The sequence below is a fragment of the Phascolarctos cinereus genome, unplaced genomic scaffold (assembly GCF_003287225.1).
Source record: "Phascolarctos cinereus isolate Bilbo 61053 unplaced genomic scaffold, phaCin_HiC Scaffold_1;HRSCAF=81, whole genome shotgun sequence".
In the NCBI taxonomy this organism is placed as follows: domain Eukaryota; kingdom Metazoa; phylum Chordata; class Mammalia; order Diprotodontia; family Phascolarctidae; genus Phascolarctos; species Phascolarctos cinereus.
In genome coordinates this window covers 164834576-164853976 of record NW_027555514.1, presented here as the reverse complement: position 1 = coordinate 164853976, position 19401 = coordinate 164834576, and the positions used below count along the sequence as shown (strand labels likewise).

Sequence of the window (19401 nt, the reverse complement as noted above, 5' to 3'; positions counted from 1 at the left end):
TAACACAGATTAAATTTAAAAGTGTGATACGTATACTTTTTTGGGGGAGGGAGAAAAGTCCACTCTCTTTTAACTATTTACCAAGGGAAAAGGAGAGTGTAGATAAAAGAAATAGACTTTTACTATTTCTTAAGGAAGATTAAACTGTAAATCTGTCACCACAATGAGACAGAACAGCTAAGAAACTGCTTCAGCTGGAAAAAACTTCCTCTCCTCATCAAGCAGGAGAGATAGGAAAGCCAAGGGAAAAATCAGTTTCAAATGTAAACTTACATATAAGCTTATGTGGAGGATGACGGTAGACAGCTGACAGCACCACCACATCATTTAACAGTGAAAACACAGTTTAAAAGAAAAGAAGTTCATCAAAAGCTTGTTGGAGTCCAAATCAATTTGCGTGAAACTGATAATATTTAAGGATTAGACAGGAAGAAAAAGCAACCAGGTTAAAAAGTGAAATGATCTATGAAAACTTTTGTGACAAAATTTTTTTTCTGTTATCAAATGAGATAATGGATTAAAGCAATTTACAAAACTGTAAGCACTATATTATTATTACTATTACTGTTTCTATCAATAGAAATAATAGAATAGGAGGAGCTGACCACTTAACCATCTCCAAGAAGAATCATCAGTGCTTCCAATGGTAAATCATGGCAGTTCATGTGGACCACTCATTTTGTTGAGCATATACAGGCAATATTACAAATAATGGTACCCCCTTGCTGAGGAATATTTTGTTCAAGGAGAAAAGACATGCTAATTATTTTTCCCTCCTACTCCTCTTTAAAATTTATTAGCCTGTATACTTCTTGAGTGAAATATGGAGTAGGGTTTTTTTTTTTAATAATTATAATCTGACTATTATTTTGTACTTCACTGCAAGACCAGATTTAGTAATTGTTTACTAATGGATAGATAGCTCCTTAAGTGCTCAAGCTCTTTGCAAAGTATATGGATTGTTTAAGAGTTTTTCTTTTCTTTTTTCTTTTCCTAAGGCCTCTACATATATTAATTAAGTGATCATCCCTAACCTCCTCAAGTAGATAAATATTATTAAGAGCACTTTAAAAAGGACTTTCCTGAGAGTTTAAGGAATATCCAAAGTCAATAAGTAATGTGATGTCAGAGATAGGCTTATAACTCATTTCCTTGACTATGTATACTTTATCCAAATGTTACTGAGAAGAGGGATATATTGTTGAGGAAAGGTGTCTTAGGTTCCATCATCATATATCATTTTAAAATATTCATTTCTTAAGATACACAAGAAATGGGGTACAAAAATTTATCCTGCCCTACAGGAAAATAGAAGGGGAAGGGAGTAAGAGAAGGGGGGGAATAGGATGGAGGGCAGATTAGGGGAGGAGGTATTAGGAATGCACAATGTGTTATGATAGGGGGAGGGATGAGATGGGTGAAATTTGGAACTCGAAATCTTGTGGAAGTGAATGTTGAAAACTAAAAATAAATTAGTTAATAAAAAATAAAGCACAAAATGAAAACAAAATCACTTTATAATGTACTCCCTCCCTAACTTTCCAGTCATTTTCCACCTTATTACTTTCTACCTACTCCATGAACCAGTGTCATTGTTCCTCAAAAGAGATACTCTATTTCCCAACTTAGTATATTTTATAGCATGTTCCCCATGTCTGGAATTCTCTCCCCTCATCTTTACCTCCTGGATTTCCTGGCCTCTATCAAATACCAGGTAAAATTTCAACTCTTATAAGAAGTCTTTCCCAGGCTCCTTTATATCTTGTTCCTCCCCCCCTGAGATTATTGCCAATTTATCCTTTATACATATTGCTTTTTATACATGTTTATGAATATTGTTTGAACATGGTTGTTTGCATGTTGTTGTTTATTTTTCACATTAGATTATAAATTCCTTGAGGGCCACAACTATTTTTGCCTTTCTTTGTATTTCCAGTGCTTAGCAAAATGACTGGTATATAATAAATGCTTTTTGACTTAACTTGATCATCACTGCTGAGAGCACCACTGTCCTCCCAAATTCCCAAACTCAAAAGCTTAGTATCAACATCAACTCATTACTCAAACTCACCCCAGTTATCCAATCTCTTCTCAAGTCTAATCATTCACATGTCCAATGCATTTTTTGTGTAAGTCTCCATCTGAATTTTAATATTTTAGTTTTTCCTAATTAAATGTTAAAAATATTTAAAGTTTATTTTTTAACAAGTTAGAGTTCTAAATTCTCTCCCACCCTACCTCTATTCCCCTGTCATTGGGAAGACAAGTGGTTTGATCAAGGCTAAAGATGTGCAGCTATGCAAAACATATTTCCATATTTCCATATAGTCTTGTTGTGAAAGATAACACAGACCAACAAAATAAACCAAAAAAAAAAAAAAAGGAAAAATGAAGTAAAATAACAGTTGACTTCAATACGCATTCAGATTGTATTAGTTCTTTCTCTGAAGGTGGATAGAACACAGGTCCTTCAGAATTGTCTTGGATCTTCATACTGCTGGGAATAGCTGAGACTTTTATGTTGTAAAATATTGCTGTTACTATGTACAATGCTGTCCTGGCTTTGCTCATTTCACTTTGCATTAGTTAATGCAATACATTTCAGGTTTTTCTGAAAGTATCTTGCTCATCATTACCTATAATACAACAGTATTCCATCACACTCATATGCCACAACTTGTTCAGTCATTCAACAATTGATGGATATCCCCTAAACTTCCAATAATTTGCCAACACAAAAAGAGCTGCTATAAACATTTTTGTACATAGAGGTCCTTTTCCTTTTTTTAAACCTCTTCAGGATATAGACTTAGTACTATTATTTCTTGATCAAAGCATATGCACAATTTTATGTGTGGGCAAAGTTTGAAATTCTTCTCCAAAATAGGTAGATAAATTCACAAGTCCACTAACAGTGCACAATTTCTCAATTTTCCCAAATGTACACCAACATTTATAATTTCCTTTTCTGTCGTATCATCCACTATGATAGGTTTGAGGTGATACCTCAGAGTTGTTTTAATTTGTATTTCTCTAATCAGTAGTGATTTAGTACATTTTTTCATATGATTATAGATAGCTTTGATGTCTTCATCTGAAAACTTTCTGTTCATATCTTTTGACCATTTATCAATTGAGAAATGACTCATTTTATTATAAATTTGACTTGGCCTTCTATGTATTTGACAAATGAGATAATTTGATGTAATCAAAATTATCCATTTTGTATCCTCTAATGCACTCTATCTCTTATTTGGCAGTAATATTCTTCCCTCATCCATAAATCTGGCATGTAAACTATTCTAAACTCCTCTAATTTGCTTTTGATATCATCCTTTATACCCAAGTTATGTACCATTTTGATCTTATTTTGGTATCGTTTACATCTGACTTTGTGTGAGAAATGTTTTGCAGTTATGTACATATAGTTCTTGTGTTTGTCTTGGCAGCTAGACTCCCAAATATTCTATATTGTCTATGGTTAATTTAAATGGAACTTTTGTTTCTGTATCTTGCTTCTGGACTTTGTTGTTAATTTATAGAAATGCTGATGATTTGTATGGGTTTATTTATGTTCTGCAACTTTACTAAATTTGCTTTTTTCCAACTTTTTTAATTTGGTTCTTTAGTATTCTCTAAGTGTGCCACCATATCATCTAAAAAAGAGTGATAATTGTATTTCCTTATTGCCTATTCTAATCCCTTCAATTTCATTTTCTTCTCCTATTGCTATAGCTATGATTTCTAGAATAAAATTGAAAAATAGTGGTCATAATGAGCATCCTTGCTTCACTCCTGAATTTATTGGGAAAGTTTCTAGCTTATCCCCATTAATAATGCTTGCTGACAGTTTTAGATAGAAGCTACTTATAATTTTAAGGAAAGCTCTATTTATTCTTTTGTTCTCTAGTGCTTTTTAATAGGAATGGATGTTGGGTTTTGTCAAAAGCTTTTTTCTGAATTTATTCAGATAATCATATGATTTCTGTAGGTTTTATTATTAATATGGTAAATAATGCTGAAAAATTTTCTAATATTGAAGCACCCCTATATTTCTGGTATAAATCTTATCTGTTAATATATGATATTTCTGATACATTGCTGTAATTTTCTTGTTACCGTTTTATATAACATTTTTGCATCAATATTCATTAAAGAAATTGTACTATAAGAAAATACATTTATTATCTTTTATTTTCTTTCCTCTCCTCTCCTCTTTTTAAAATATTTTTAAGTATATCTTTCTAGTAGAAAGTTCATTAAATTGGGTGTCCAAAGGCATATATGACACTATTCTTCCATCGACTACATGAGTAAAGATTATTTAATTAAACTTTAATCTCTTGTTTTAAACTTAAGGTAAATTTGAACTGAGTCCTCTCTCCTTCCTGCAGCTTGAAGATAAAATTTTGAAGACTAAAGTTGGATTACTCCCCCTAAAGTTTCTTTAATTTTTATTAAGTATTTCAACTAATCAAAAAATGTTGTTCCAAGGACGAAAGCCCTAACTATGACAAGTTAAATGGATAAAAGGCTTTTCTGTGACATGTTGAGATGTGTGTATTCTGGAAAGAAGCAAACAAACACTTACTAAACACTACCCATGTGTCAAGAATTGTGAGAAATGCTTTACAAATATTATCTCATATAATCTTCACAACATCTATGGGAAGTAGTTGCTATTGTTATCACCTATTTTGTACAGATGAGGAAACTGAGGCCAACAAAGGTTAAATAGTTTGTCCACTATAAGCATAGTGTTTTTTATAAGATGACATACTGTAGATAAGCTCAATAGAGTCTGGATTCATAAAGCTTGTCTGGCATTAAACTTACCTGTGATGAGCAAATTAGTAGAATAAAATGATGATTTTAATTACAATAATATTTCTATGGTGCTTTAAGATTTGCAAAGTGAGGATCATATGATCCTCACAACAGCCCTCTGAGGCAGGTACTGTTTTGGAATTTCAACTCTGATCTTCCAGATTTCAAGTTCTGTCTACCAAGTTCTGACAGTACTAAGTACTGTCTTCTGTGCTACCAGAAGACAGCATTCTTCCACTGATGGAAATCATAGGTTGTTGTGTTTTTTTTTATTCTGTGTCATTCTTGCCCCTGTTTTCCCCTAAATCCCTCCAAGAGGTCATAATTCAGAAAAAATACCAGAACCAGGTTTGTTGGAGCATGCCCGATATGCCCTCCTGGTTGACACCTGCAACCAGGAGGTTGAGACAAGTATATTTCTTTAGATTAGGAATTCTGAGCTACAGTAGGATTAAAACTGTTCGGGTATCAAAATTATGTCTGGCACCTGTATAATTGGCCTCCAGGACCAAGGAAGTCACTCTATAAAGGATTGGGGTGCAACTAGCCCAGGTCAGGAACAGAGTAGGTTAAAAACTCCATGACAGTCAGGAGCATGGGCAGATGTATATATGACTACTTCACTTCAAGCATGGGTAAGATATGGAGACTTGGTTTCAAATAAATAAATAAAATAAAAATCCAGTGTCTTTCCTCTTGATTTTTTTTATGCAGATGCAAATGAACTACTGGCACCAAATTTAATTTTCCACCTTTTCTCTTATTCTTCTTACATCACCAGCATAACCTCTTTTAAGTTTAAGCTTAAATTAATGCATACTTGATAAGACTTTATGCCCCATTTTTTGCATGAAAGTAATTGTTAATAAATACTTATGACCATCATACATCTTTCCATTAAATTTTGAGCTATCTGAAATTTTGATTCTTTGGATATTATGTTGTTTCAAGATTTGTAGTCATGTGGCATTATTTGAAAATATTGTTATTAAAGAAAATTTACCAAAAAGAGGAACATTTTGTAGTTATTGTAATCACTGCACAGTTTCCCTCGCTATCCAATTCTTATGCAAATTAATTATTGATATTTAAGGCATATTTGCATATATCTTGCATATCGCTATTCAGATTTTCAGAATTAATCTCTAAGGTCATTTAAAAGGACATAAGTATATCTCAACTTCTATAGCTACATACATCAATAGTATATCTACTATTATGGTGCCCCCATTAGAATATAAATTCCTCAAGAGTAGGGATTATTTCATCCATCATATCAGTAGAGTTAGCAATGTGACTGACATGTAGTATGCACTTAAGCACTTCAATGCATACTTACTAATGAATAGACAGTGTCAGAATCACAGAAAAGGGGAAAGAGATTACTAAGACAATTTTATATTTTTATATTATTAACAGTTTTATACAGCATTAAAAACATTCATTTGAGTATTGGTGTTCTATATGTTGTTCAATAATCAACAAGTGAATATAATTTGGAAGAACAGAACCTCACCACTAATCAATCACATTCTTGCCCTAAGTGAACAAAGACATCATGGGTAAGCTGCATTTAGTGTAACTGCAGGAAATGATTGGCTCATGGTTTCACAGTGGAGATCTAATATAGCAGCTATCTTGTACCAAAAGGCAATAAAAGTACAGTGGGAAGAACCTTGAATGTGTACTCAGGGGACCTGTGTTTAAGTTCTGCCTGGATTGGTCATACTACCTATGTGATCCCATAAGAATCATTTAACCTCTCAGTTTCTTCATCTTTAAAATAAAAGGGTTGAAGTAGATGATCCATAATGTTCCTTCCAACTCTGAATTAATGGGCCTATGATCCTAAGATGAATGTTATTTCATGAGATAATTAATTGGCCATCTTAACTCACTATGATTATGATGAGTGTGAACAAAAAGACCACTTCAAATACAATTACAGTTTATGTACTAATATCACTTATAAAGGATAAAGAATGAACATTGCTTTGAAGATTTTAACAAGATCATTAGAACCAAATCAAATTTTCTCTTGATAATTGTGTCCTTCATATAAAGGTGGGCAAGAAGGTGGATAGTGAAAAATATGTTGAAAATAGAACATAATTGCCAGCTTTTGTTTAGGAACCTATTCTTATCATTTATGGTAGTTTAACATTTGAGCAATGACACATTAAGATCCACTGTGTTATATGAGGAAGTAGAATTGGCCTTTTAAAAATATGAAATCAGAAAGAATCACAGAACAGACAAAAGATATACAAAAATGCATTCAGGAAGTGACATAACTGTGAAAACACTTTTGAATTTAAAAAACAAAAAAATCATTTTTTTAACTCAAAGAAGGGATTATAACAAAAGCCTGGGGGAAAACAATGAATTGTATCATTAATCAACAATCAATCAAGCTACAGTTATCTATTAAGCAACTACTATATGCTAGGTACTGTACCAACTGCTGAATACACATGTACAAAGAATCAAACAATCCTTCTTCATGTTGAGCTTATATTTTAAATCGGGAGATGACAAGTTCACGTAAAAGTGTTTATAGCATAAATAAAAAGTCAACAAATATAAATATATTACAAAGCAGTTAAATATAAGGTAGCTGAAAGCCAAGGTCAGAGGGGTTGGATTGGGGAATCAGGAAAAGCTTCATGCAGAACATGATTCTTGAATTGCTTTTTAAAAAATAATTATTCATTTTTAGTTTTCATTCATTCACTTCCATAAGTTTTTGAGATTTAAACTTTCTACCCCTATCTCCCCTCCTGCATCCCCAAGATGGCATGTAATCTGATACAGGCTCTACTTATACATTCATATTAAGCATATTTTCACATTAGTTATGATGCATAAAAGAATTAAAACTAATGATAGGAACCATGAGAAAGAAGAAATAAAACAAAACAACAAAAGAAAAGGAGAGCAAATAGTATGCTTCTATCTGCATTCCAACTCCATGATTCTTTTTCTAGATGTGGATAGCATTTTCCATCACGAGTCTTTTGGAGTTGTTGTAGGTCCTTGCATTGTTTAGAAGAGCTAAGTCTATCAATGTCCGTCATGGCACAATGTGGCTGTTACTATGTACAATGTTCTCCTGGATCAGCTCATTTCACTCAGCATCAGATCATACAAGTCTTTCCAGGTATTTTTTAAGTCCTCCAGCTCATTATTGCCTAGAGCTCCATAGTATTCCATTACATTCACATATCTCAACTTGTTCAGCCATTCCCCAATTGATGGGCATCTCCTCAATTTCCAATTCTTTACCACCACACAAAGAGCTGCTATAAACATTTTTGTACATATGCGTCCTTTTCCCATTTGTATGATCTCTTTGGGATACAGCCCTAAAAGTGCTGTTGTTGGGTATGCACAATTTCATAGCCCTTTGGATATAGTTAAAAATTGCTCTTCAAAATGGTTGGATCAGTTCACAACTCCATCAATGATGCATTAGTGTTCCAATTTCCTCACTTCTTCTCCAACATTTACCATTTTCCTGTTTTTTCATGTTAACCAATCTGATAGGTGTGATGTGGGTACCTGAGAGTTGTTTTGATTTGCATTTTTCTAATCAATAGTGATTTAGAAATTTTTTTCACATGACTAACAAAGACTAATTTATTCATCTGAAAACTGCCTGTTCATATCCTTTGACCATTTATCCATTGGGGAATGACTCATATTCTTATAAATTTGATTTAGTTCTTTATTTATTTTAGAAATGAGGCCCTTATCAGAGACACTGGTTGCAAAAATTTTTTTTCCCCAATTTTCTACTTCCCTTCTATCTTGGTTGCGTTGGCTTTGTGCAAAAACTTTTCAATTTTATGTAATCAAAATTATCCCTTAATCAAGGCAATTTATATTTTTGTAAATATTCATCCATTTTACTAAAATTGTCAAATTTATTGGCATGAAATTGGGCAATGTAGCTCCTAATTATTATTTTGATTTCCTCTTCATTGGTGGTGAATTCACCCTTTTCATTTTTGATCCTGTTAATTTGATTTTCTTCTTTTTTTTAAATCAAATTAACCAAAGATTTATCTATTTTATTGGTTTTTCATAAAAAACAGCTCTCAGTTTTATTTATTAGTTCAATAGTTTTCCTAATTTCTGTCTTATTAATCTCTCCTTGGGTTTTCAGAATTTCTATTTTGCTATTTAATTGAGGATTTTTAATTTGTTATTTTTCTAGCTTTTTTAGTTGCATGGCCAATTCATTGATGTCTTCTTTCTCCATCTTATTCGTGTAAGTACTGAGAGACATAAAACTTCTGAAAGAAACACTTTCACTACATCCCATTAGTTTTGGTATGTTGTCTCTTTATTGTCATTCTCTTGAATGAAATTATTAATTGTTTCTATGATCTGTTCATTGACCCATTCATTCTTTAGGATTAGATTATTCAGGATCCAATTTATTTTTAGTGTGTTTTTACATGGCCCTTTATTACATGTAATTTTTATTGTATCATGATCTGAAAAGGGTGAATTTAATATTTCTGCTTTTCTGCATTGGATTGTGAGGTTTTTAGGCCCTAGTACATGGTCAATTTTTGTGTAAGTGCTTTGTACTGGTGAGAAAAAGGTATATTCCTTTCTATCCCCACTCAATTTTATCCAGAGGTCAACCATATCTAATTTTTCTAAAATTCTATTCTTCACTTCTTGGTTATTTTGTAATTAGATTTATCTAGTTCTGAGAGGGAGAGGTTGAGGTCCCCCACTAGTATAGTTTTGTTATCGATTTCTTCCTTTAACTCCATGAACTTGTCCTCTAGGAATTTTGATGTTATACCACTTAGTGCATATATGTTTACTTATGGTATTACTTCATTGTCTATGGTAACTTTTAGCAAGATGTAGTTTCCTTCCTTGTCTCTTTGAATTTTATTTATTTTGGCTTTTGTTTTGTCTGAGATCAGGATTGCTATGCTTGCTTTTTTTTTTTTACTTCAGCTGAAGCATAATATATTTTGTTCCAGCCTTTGACCTTCACTCTATGTGTATTGCTCTGCTTCAGATCTCTTTCTTGTCAAAAACATATTGTAGGATAATGCTTTTTAATCCATTCTGCTATCAGCTTCCATTTTATGGAAAGTGCTTTCTATTCACATTCACAGTTATGATTACTATCTGTGTCTTTCTTTCCATTCTATTCTCCCGACCCCATTTATCTTTTTCTGTCTCCTTTCTCCCTTTCCTTTCTCAATAGAGCTTTGCTTTTGACCACCACCTCCCTCAGTTTGCCCTCCCTTCTATTAGCCCCCCCTCCCTTTTCTTCCATTTTATCCTTACTACTTCTTCCTTCCCTTCTATTCACCTCCTCCCTTTTCTTTTCCCTTTCCCCTCCTATTTCCCATAGGGTAAATTAGATTACTATACCTGATTGTGTTATTCCCTCTTTGAACCAAATCTGATGAGGGTAACAATGCTCAACTCCCTCACTTCTTTCCCTCTACTGAAATATGTTTTTTGTTTTTTTGTATGATGTAATTTATCCTTGCTTGTCTCCTCCCTTCCTCTTCTCCCAGTACAATTTCTTTTCACTATTTATTTATTTTTTTTAGCATTACTTCAAAGTCAACTTATACCCCTGTGCTCTGTCTATGTACACTCCTTTTAAATGTCATAATAACAATACAAGTCTCAAGAGTTGCAAGTGTCATCTTTCCTTGGAGAGATGTAAACAATTTTTTCTTATTAATAATGTGTTTTTTTTTCTTTTTCCTGTTTACCTTTCCATGCCTCTCTTGAATCTTGTATCTGAAAATCAAATTTTCTGTTGAACTCTGATCTTTTCTTCAGGAAAGTTTGGAAGTCCCCTATTTCTTTGAATGTCCATTTCCTCCTCTGAAAGATTAGGCTTAATTTTACTGGGTAGTTGATCCTTGGTTGTAATCCAAGCTCCTTTGCCTTATGGAGTGTCATATTTCACACCCTACACTCTTTTAATGTAGAAGCTGCAAGGTCTTACATAATCATGACTGTGGTTTCATGATATTTAAATTGTTTCTTTTTGGGTGCTTATAGTATTTTTTCTTTGACCTGGCAATTCGGGAATTTGGCTAGAATATTCCTTGGCATTTTCAATTTCAAATCTCTTTCAGAGGGGGATGGGTGGATTCTTTGGATGACTATTTTGCTCTCTGGTTCTAGTATCTCAGGGCAGTTTTCCTTGACAATTTCCTGAAAGACGCTGTCCAGGCTCTTTTTTTCATCATAGTTTTCAAGTAGACCAATGATTTTAAATTGTCTTTCCTGAATCTATTTTCCAGGTTATTTATCTTACGAATGAGATATTTTATGTTTTCTTCTTTTTTTTCATTATTTTGTTTCCATTTGACTGATTCTTGATTTCTCATGGATTCATTAGCTTCCAGTTGACCAATTCTAATTTCTAACAAATTGCTTTCTTCTTTTAGATTTTATACCTCCTTTTCCATTTGGCCCATTGTACTTTTTAAGGAGTTCTCTTCAGTGAGTTTTTGTGCCTCCTTTTCCATTTGGCCAGTTCTACTTTTTGAGTTCTTTTCTTCAGTATATATTTTTTTCCATTTTGTCAGTTGTATTTTTTAAGGACTTGTTTTCTACAGTGAATTTTTATCCTCCCTTTTCCAAGCTATTGACTCTCTCTTTCATATCTCTCATTTCTTTTCCAAATTTTTCTTCTACCTCTCTTATTTGACTTTTAAAATCCTTCCTGAACTCTTGAAAGAAGGCTTTTTGGGCTAGAGACCAGTTCATATTTCCCTTTGAGTTTTCTGATATGGGTTTATTGACAATGTTGTCCTCTTCTGAATTTGTGCCTTGATCTTCCTTGTCCCAAAAATAAGAATCTATGGTCATTGTGCTGCTTTTTGCTCATGGTGTTTGCTTATTTTCTGACTTAAGAAAAGTTGAGCTCTCCTGCAAGGGGCACTGACCCAAGCTTCTTGTGTTGGGAGTCCAGGGCCAAGTGACTGGTTTTGTGTGCCAGGGCCTCCAATGGTGACAGCTGGAGGCTGTAGGATTCTGGCAGCTTACTGAGTGCTGGGACAGGGTCACCAACAGCTCTTAGGGTGGAGGTGGGGAGTCTGGCCCCTGGGGAATGTCTGCTTACCTAGGCCTTGCACTCCTTTCTTGGGTTACTGCTCACCCAGGCCTTGCACAAGGATGTTTTGGTGCTGGAGGGTATCTGGCATCCTAGAGATTTACCTCCTGGAGTTGTGCTTCCTGGAATTGTTCTTAGGCACTAAGAGATTTGGCTACTAGAGAAGACTGTCACATGTAGTGGTGTTCTGAACTGGGGTCTACTGGTTCACCTGCCTGTATTGAGGTACTCAGTGGCTCATGGGGTTGGTGCTTGCCTGCTCCACTAGCTTGGAGCTCAGGATCTCCCCCTGGTATGCTGAGGTAGGGCTTACCACTAGTTTGCTGGGACATTTCCTGTCCTGTACTGCTCCCTCTCCCCCAGAGCAAAAGTGTCCTTTCCTGTTAAGCCATCAAGCTTCCTGGGCTACAAGACTGCTGCACCCCATCTTTCTGCTGGCTCAACTGTTCCAAGGGTTTTTCCTGGGGTGATGTTTTCTGGGCTTTCAGAGGTCATTAAGGGAGATTGACAGTGACCTACTTCTTACTCCACCATCTTGGCCCCCAGAAGCAGAAGTTCCTTATTTGCCTCTTAAAGGAAAAGAGCAGGGGTGCATTCCAGACATGGGGATAGACAGTGGAAAGGCTTGGTAAGAGGAGATGGAAGTGCCATGTGTAAGAAACAGAAAGGACAGTTTTGTTGGAGAAAGCATCAGCCTATTTTTTCATGTCTATAAAATCATTATCATAACAACCTAAATATACTTTGATAACTTTGATAAAAACAATATAAGAAAGAAACCAGCCAGCTTTCACAGATGATATATTTTCATCCTAAAAGTCATATTTTGACTAAAATGTGCAACATATACAAGATTGTAAATTGTTCAGTATTTACTGGTATTTTTTATTGACAATAGTGCAAAGCACAGCTTTAATGATTTTTCCATATAGTGATCAAATGTGTAAATGTTAGGCTCATATAAGGATACTTAATAGGTATATCCATATAAACACATTTATTCAATTATCTTGTAATTATCAATATCAAATTAATAGTGACACATACTTGCCCCTGTTGTTCCCCCACTGTCATAGAGAATATCTTGGATGGATCACAAATCAAAAAGGAATCTTCTATAAATGGCGAGATCCCTATATGATTCTATGTGGAGGTGGCACTGTGTTGATTATTATCAAGACCCAGAATGTTAGTAGGCTTCCCTACTGAGATCAATGGCCACTTAAATTATGTTAATGCAATGAATAATTTATGAATCCTTTGAAAGGGAAGCAGTTATTTCTAAAAGTCAATATGTCTCTACTAAAATATCTATATCAATATTGACATATATATATTAGGAAAAAAGGAAAAGAACCTATATATTCTAAAATATTTAAAGGAGCTCTCTTTGTGATGGCAAAGAACTGGAATTTAAGGAGATACCCATCAATTGAGGAATGACTGAAGAAGCTGTGGTATGTGATTACAATGGAATACTATTGTGCTATAAGAAATGATGGACTTGATGATCTTAGCAAAACACAATAGACATGCATGAAATAATGAAGAGTGAAATGAATAGAACCAAGGGAACACTGTGTAGAGTAACAGCAATATTGTTTTAAGTACAACTTCACACTAACAAGTCATTTTGACTATTATAAATATCCATATTGACTACAAAGGACATATGTAGGAAGATACTTTCTACATTCAGAGAAAGAACTGATAAATACAAGTATGTACAAAATGATTCTACATGTATATACATATTTGTGTCTAATGGTAGTCATCTCTAGGTTGAGGGGTGATAAAAAAAGAAATTTACATGGAAACTCTATTGCATATTTAAAAGGAAGAGCAAGTTATGGGTGATGGATTTACATTTTCACATGCAATCATCTTTTTTATTATACTATGTTGCAGAAATACCTGTTTTATTCCATAAACTAACAATAAAATAAATATTTTTTTAAATCTGTATCTATATATAAGATCAGGCTGGCTGAAGTTTTCATTGTAACAAGTATGAAAGCAGATTGATGCAAGGATTCTGCCATATTCTGCTACTACCTTGAATGAAGCTTTAGAAGATCCTATTGAACTGCAACCTGGGGTCCCTGCAGGTTACTGCATTTCTTTTGTGTTGCCTTCTTTGTGCCAGGCTAATAATTAAGCAAGAAATATTTTTAAGCACTCATTACTTTGCTGAGTATGTTCTCGTATGCTCAATGTCTGAAAATTTAAGGAAGATGAATCAATTTAAACTATATATCATGAGGCCTTATTCTGGAAATATTTTTAAAATAACTTTTGTATGTTTGACAAGGATTTGTTTTACATAAAAATAATGTTATTTCAACTCATAAAATAAGAGCAAGTCATACCACATAAATTTCATTTAATCATTTCCTTATTTTAAAGGTCATATATAAATATATGTACATATATATTTATACTAAAATCAAAATGATACAAAGAAGATTAGCTAAGGTCTTTACAAGTATGACATGAAAATTATGAAATACTTTTTAAAACTATGAAAAAGACTCCCTTTTAGCTACGAACAATAGACAACAGTTTGGCAGAAATTAGGATTAGAATAGCATCTTTAGTATATTCCATAATAAGCTCAAATGGATAAGCAACCTGAATATCAATGGTCAAAGGTCACAACACTAAAAAAAAACTTTATGAGAACCAGATTAGATAACTTTTATAACTATGCCTAAGGGAAGAATATAAAAATGGTACTTGTCCTCAATTAGCCCCCACTCACTTCACATCTCTTGTCCTAGACAAAGTCTCTGGCTGTAGAAACTCCTAGTTATGGCTTTTTCTTCATCCAGTGATTAGCACAGTGCCTGGCATATAGTAGACACTTAATAAATATAAATTGATTGATTCAACCTATAATACTTAGGTTATGTATGCATCTATTTTGAGCTTATTGGGATGGGGGGAGGGTTAAAGACATTGTTAATCTTATTCAAACTACTTCCAGAGTTCCTAGTAGTCTTAACAAAAAAGGAGTACTTTCTCCTGCTCAAAAAGAAAAAGCGACTGAAAGACCTGCAACGCTTTATTAATTTGCATGTCATACTTACATAGAGGTCATGCTAATATTCTATGTATTATTTCATATTGGGTTAGTACATATGATACTCAAATAAATACTTAGTTATCCTTTCAAAAAAGAAAATTATGAAACTCATTTTGGCATAATTTACTCTTTTTAAATGTAGCTGAAATAAAATTTATCACAATATCTGTAAAACAAAAGATGTTTATCTGTGAATAAAAAATAAAGGGGTCTTTGTTATGAGGGATTATTTTCTAGAAGGGAATTAGGAAGGATACTGGGAAGAAAGTAGGCACTATAAAAAAGAATTTATATTAATAACATTTATTTTTCAAAAGAAGAAGGGCTAGGACACTGGCCCATATTTGGGACTAAGATTATATCTGTCATGAGACTTTCACTTCCCACTCCAATTTTAACAGTAATCCTATGGTGCTGGCTCTATAAAATCACTAGTAGCTGAGAAAAAGTATATCAAGATAGTATAGTTTGATCTCTATATGTTCTGTGGCTATGGAATCAAAGGCTGAGGAAAGATCAATGCAAACTGCAGATAGTCTTAAGTTGTTCTTAGGTGTTTTTAAGTAAGATGAAAGGGTCATAAAAGTGGTCAGTGTGGGAGAGGGGTAATTATATTTCAAATTGTCTTGCTCCTTGTGCAAGATATTATGATGGAAAATACAGTCTCATATTGTTGAGAAGAAAGATAGACTCATTTTGAAGATTGTTACCATAATGATAGAAGAACCGGCAGTTGAGCTGAGTGAGCAGGAACAGGTCAATTACCACTAATAGACCTAATAAAAGAATGAGCCACTCTCCCAGTCTGAGGCTTCCTATAGTGAGCATAGAAAAATGGATACAACCCACATTTCTAGATTGGTATTCCTAAATTGGCTCTTATACTGGGGCTATGGAGGTTATTATGGTAGAACAAAGAAACCGTAAGGACTGAGTGAGACCTTTTAATGGCAAGGCAACATGGCACAGGATAAATCTCATTATTTCTACGATTATTTCTGTATGTCTATGCTCAATTGAGTTTCGTTTGTCCCTAGGAAAAGTTTACTTCAAATGCTCAAAAGTTTCAGGAACACCAAATGGCTAAGTAAATGCTAATAATGTCTTCTCAAGTTCAGTAATGACTATATCTTTGACAATATCTTTTGAGTCTTTTCCTCTTCTCCTTGGAGGATATGTCTCAGAAGGTCTAGTACTCTGCTACAACAGTTGCTGTATACTGGCAGTGGAATGATCAACAAAATAATCCATAATTTGGACGATGTGGTAGGAGCAACATTTGATCCAAGTAAATTGAGCAAGTTTGATTTTGAAAGGATAGGCAGGGAGAACGAAGATGATGAGGCAGCAACTCAGCTGAACTCTTTCAACTTACCCTTCCAAAAGAATTTAAACAATGCCTCAAATAAAATTTTGGAGGGGCAGAATCAAGAAAAGATCAAGGTGAAAATTTTTTTCAGTCTAAGAAAACTTAGGAGATCCAGAGGAGATCCATGACATCAAGGTGGAGGCCTTTCTGGAGTGCACATATGGCAACAGTGTCAGAGGCTGCAGCATTAGCTTCAGGAGCTCTCATCCCAGAAAGGGGATCATAAAATTGTTCAGGAGATATAGGGGACCTATTGCTGTCACTGGTAATTATTGCACACATACAGTTTGTGGTCACGGTTCCAAAGTCAAGAGGAGCACTAACACTTGTAGTACCAGAAGAATAGGGGATCTGGTCACAGTTCCAGGGGCAAGAAGAGCACTAGTGCTTGTGGCTACAGAAGAACAGGGGTTATTCCTGGGTAAAGAATGGAGTAAGACTAGAAGAGCATTGACCAAACCTCTCCTTATATCCTACCACCTAGGAAACACTGAAAACTTTCAGACCCCCAAAGCTATTTCTGAGAACAGTAGTATGAAAAAGTCTGAAACTTGGAAGAGTGCCTCCCCACCTCTAGGTGAGCAAAGCCCAATTTTAACATAAAGTTCAAAGTCAAGAAATAGTTTGGAAAAATGAGCAAACAACAAAAAAGAACTTAAATGTCAGGGGAAAAAACATTTTTACAGTGGCAGGGAAGACCAATACACAAACTTGGAGGACAACAATGTGAAAACAGATAACCCCAAAAGCCTTGTAGAAAAATGCCAAGTGGACCCAAACTTGATGAAAATTACTGGACAAACTACTAAGTCTATACCCCAAAGACATAAAAAGGGAAAGGGCCCTATTTGTACAAAAATATTTACACCAGCTCTTTTTTGTGGTGGCTAAAAATTGAAAACAAATGGATGCCCTTAAAAACAGAATTGGTCTAATTTCAAAAGAGACACAAGAAAATACAAAATTAAATTATCATATTAGCAGAAAAAGAAATCAAAGAATTAGAATAGGCAATGAGGGAACAAAACTATCATTCTTTGAAGACATATGATGATATACTTGGAGAAACCTAGAGAATCAATTAAAAGACTAATTGAAATAATTAACAATCTAATGAAAGTTGTAGGATATAAAATAAATGCATATAAAACATCAATATTTCCATATATTACCAACAAAGTCCAACAGCTTAAGATAGAAAGAGAAATCCAATTTAAAATAACATTAGACAATATAAATTACTTAAAAGTCTACCTGCCAAGATAAATCCAGGAACTATATGAATATCACTACAAAACACATTTCACATAAATAAAGTTAGATCCATATAAATGACAAAATATTACTTACTCAAGTAAAACAAGTCAGTATTTTTAAAAATGGCAATTACACATAAATTAATTTACCTATTCTGGTTCATACCAAACAAACTACAAAAGAATTATTTTCAGAGGTAGAAAAAATAATAACAAAATTTATCTGGTAGGAAAAAGGTGAAGAATATCAAGGGAAGCAATGAAAAAAATGTAAATGAAGGTGACCTAGTCACACCCAATTCAAAACTACATTACAGAGTTTTAATCATCAAAACAATCTAGTACAGACTAAGAAGTACAGTGGTAGATAAGAAGAATAGATTAAGTATGAAATACACAATATTATATGACTAAAAAGATCCAAGATTTTGGAACAAGAGCTATTTGATGAAAACTGCTAGGAAAACTATAAAGTGGTTCGGCAGAAACTAGGTATAGGCCAACATCTTATACCATATACAAAGATAAGGTCAAAATGGGTACATGATTCAGTCATAAAGAGTGATGTGATAAACCAACTAGGAGAGTGGGGAATAGTTTACCTGTCAGGTGTATGTATAAGGGAAGAATTTATGACTAGAGATGGAGATTATTAGAGGATATAAGTGATTAATTTTGATTGCATTTAATTTAAAAGTTTTTGCAAAAGCAAAGCAAAGGCAACCAAGATTTAAAGGAAAGCAGAAAATTGGCAAACTATTTTTATAGCAAGTTTCTCTGGTAAAGGCCTCATTTCTCAAATATATAGAGAACTGAGTCAAATTTATCAGAATATAAGTCATTTCTCAATTGATAAATGGTCAAAGATTATGAACAGGCAGTTTTTAGATGAAGAAATCAAAGCTATTTATGGTGATCTATGAAAAATGTTCTAAATCACTATTAGAGAAATATACATTAAAATAATTCTGAGGTACCACCTCATACCTAACAGTTTGGCTAATATAATAGAAAAGGAAGCTGATAAATGTTTAAGGGGATGAGGGAAAATTGGGATACTAATACACTATTGGAAGAAGAGTTGTAAACTGATCCATCCATTCTGGAGAACATTTTGGAACTATGCATAAAGGGGTATAAAACTGTGCATACCCTTTGATCCAGCAATACCCCTACTAGGTCTGTATCTCAAAGATAAAAAAAAAATTAAGAAGACATATGTGTGTGTGTGTGTGTATACATACACACATACATATATATGTATATATATGTATATATGCATATACATGCATATACACACATGTGCATGTTCGTGTCTGTGTGTGTGTGTGTGTGTGTGTGTGTGCAAGAGAGAGAGAGGGGGAGAGAGAGAGAGAGAGAGAGAGAGAGAGAGAGAGAGAGAGAGAGAGAGAGAGAGAGAGAGCGCTCTTTTAGTTGTGGCAAAGAAATAAAACTTAAGGGCATGAAGGTCAATTGAGGAATGGGTGAACAAGTCTTGTTATATTATTTTGATGGAATATTGTTGTGCTACAAAAAGTAACAAGCAAGATGTTTTCAGAAAAACCTGGAAGGACTTACGTGAACTGATGCAAAGTAAAGTGATAAGAACCAGGAGAACATTATACACAGCAACAACAATATTGTACAATGATCAGCTGTGAATGAGTTAGCCATCATCAGCAATACAATGATCTAAGACAAATCCAAAGGATTCATGATGAAAAATGCTACCCACCTGTAGAGAAAA

At 33.9% G+C, this 19401-nt stretch overlaps 1 non-coding gene across 1 annotated transcript; it reads right to left on the bottom strand.

Moving 5' to 3' along the window:
- Positions 1–14992: 14992 nt before the first annotated feature.
- Positions 14993–15097, bottom strand: LOC144455179 (U6 spliceosomal RNA). The gene has a single exon (XR_013483885.1). It is a non-coding gene; the product is annotated as a U6 spliceosomal RNA (small nuclear RNA).
- Between the last annotated feature and the right edge of the window lie 4304 nt (positions 15098–19401).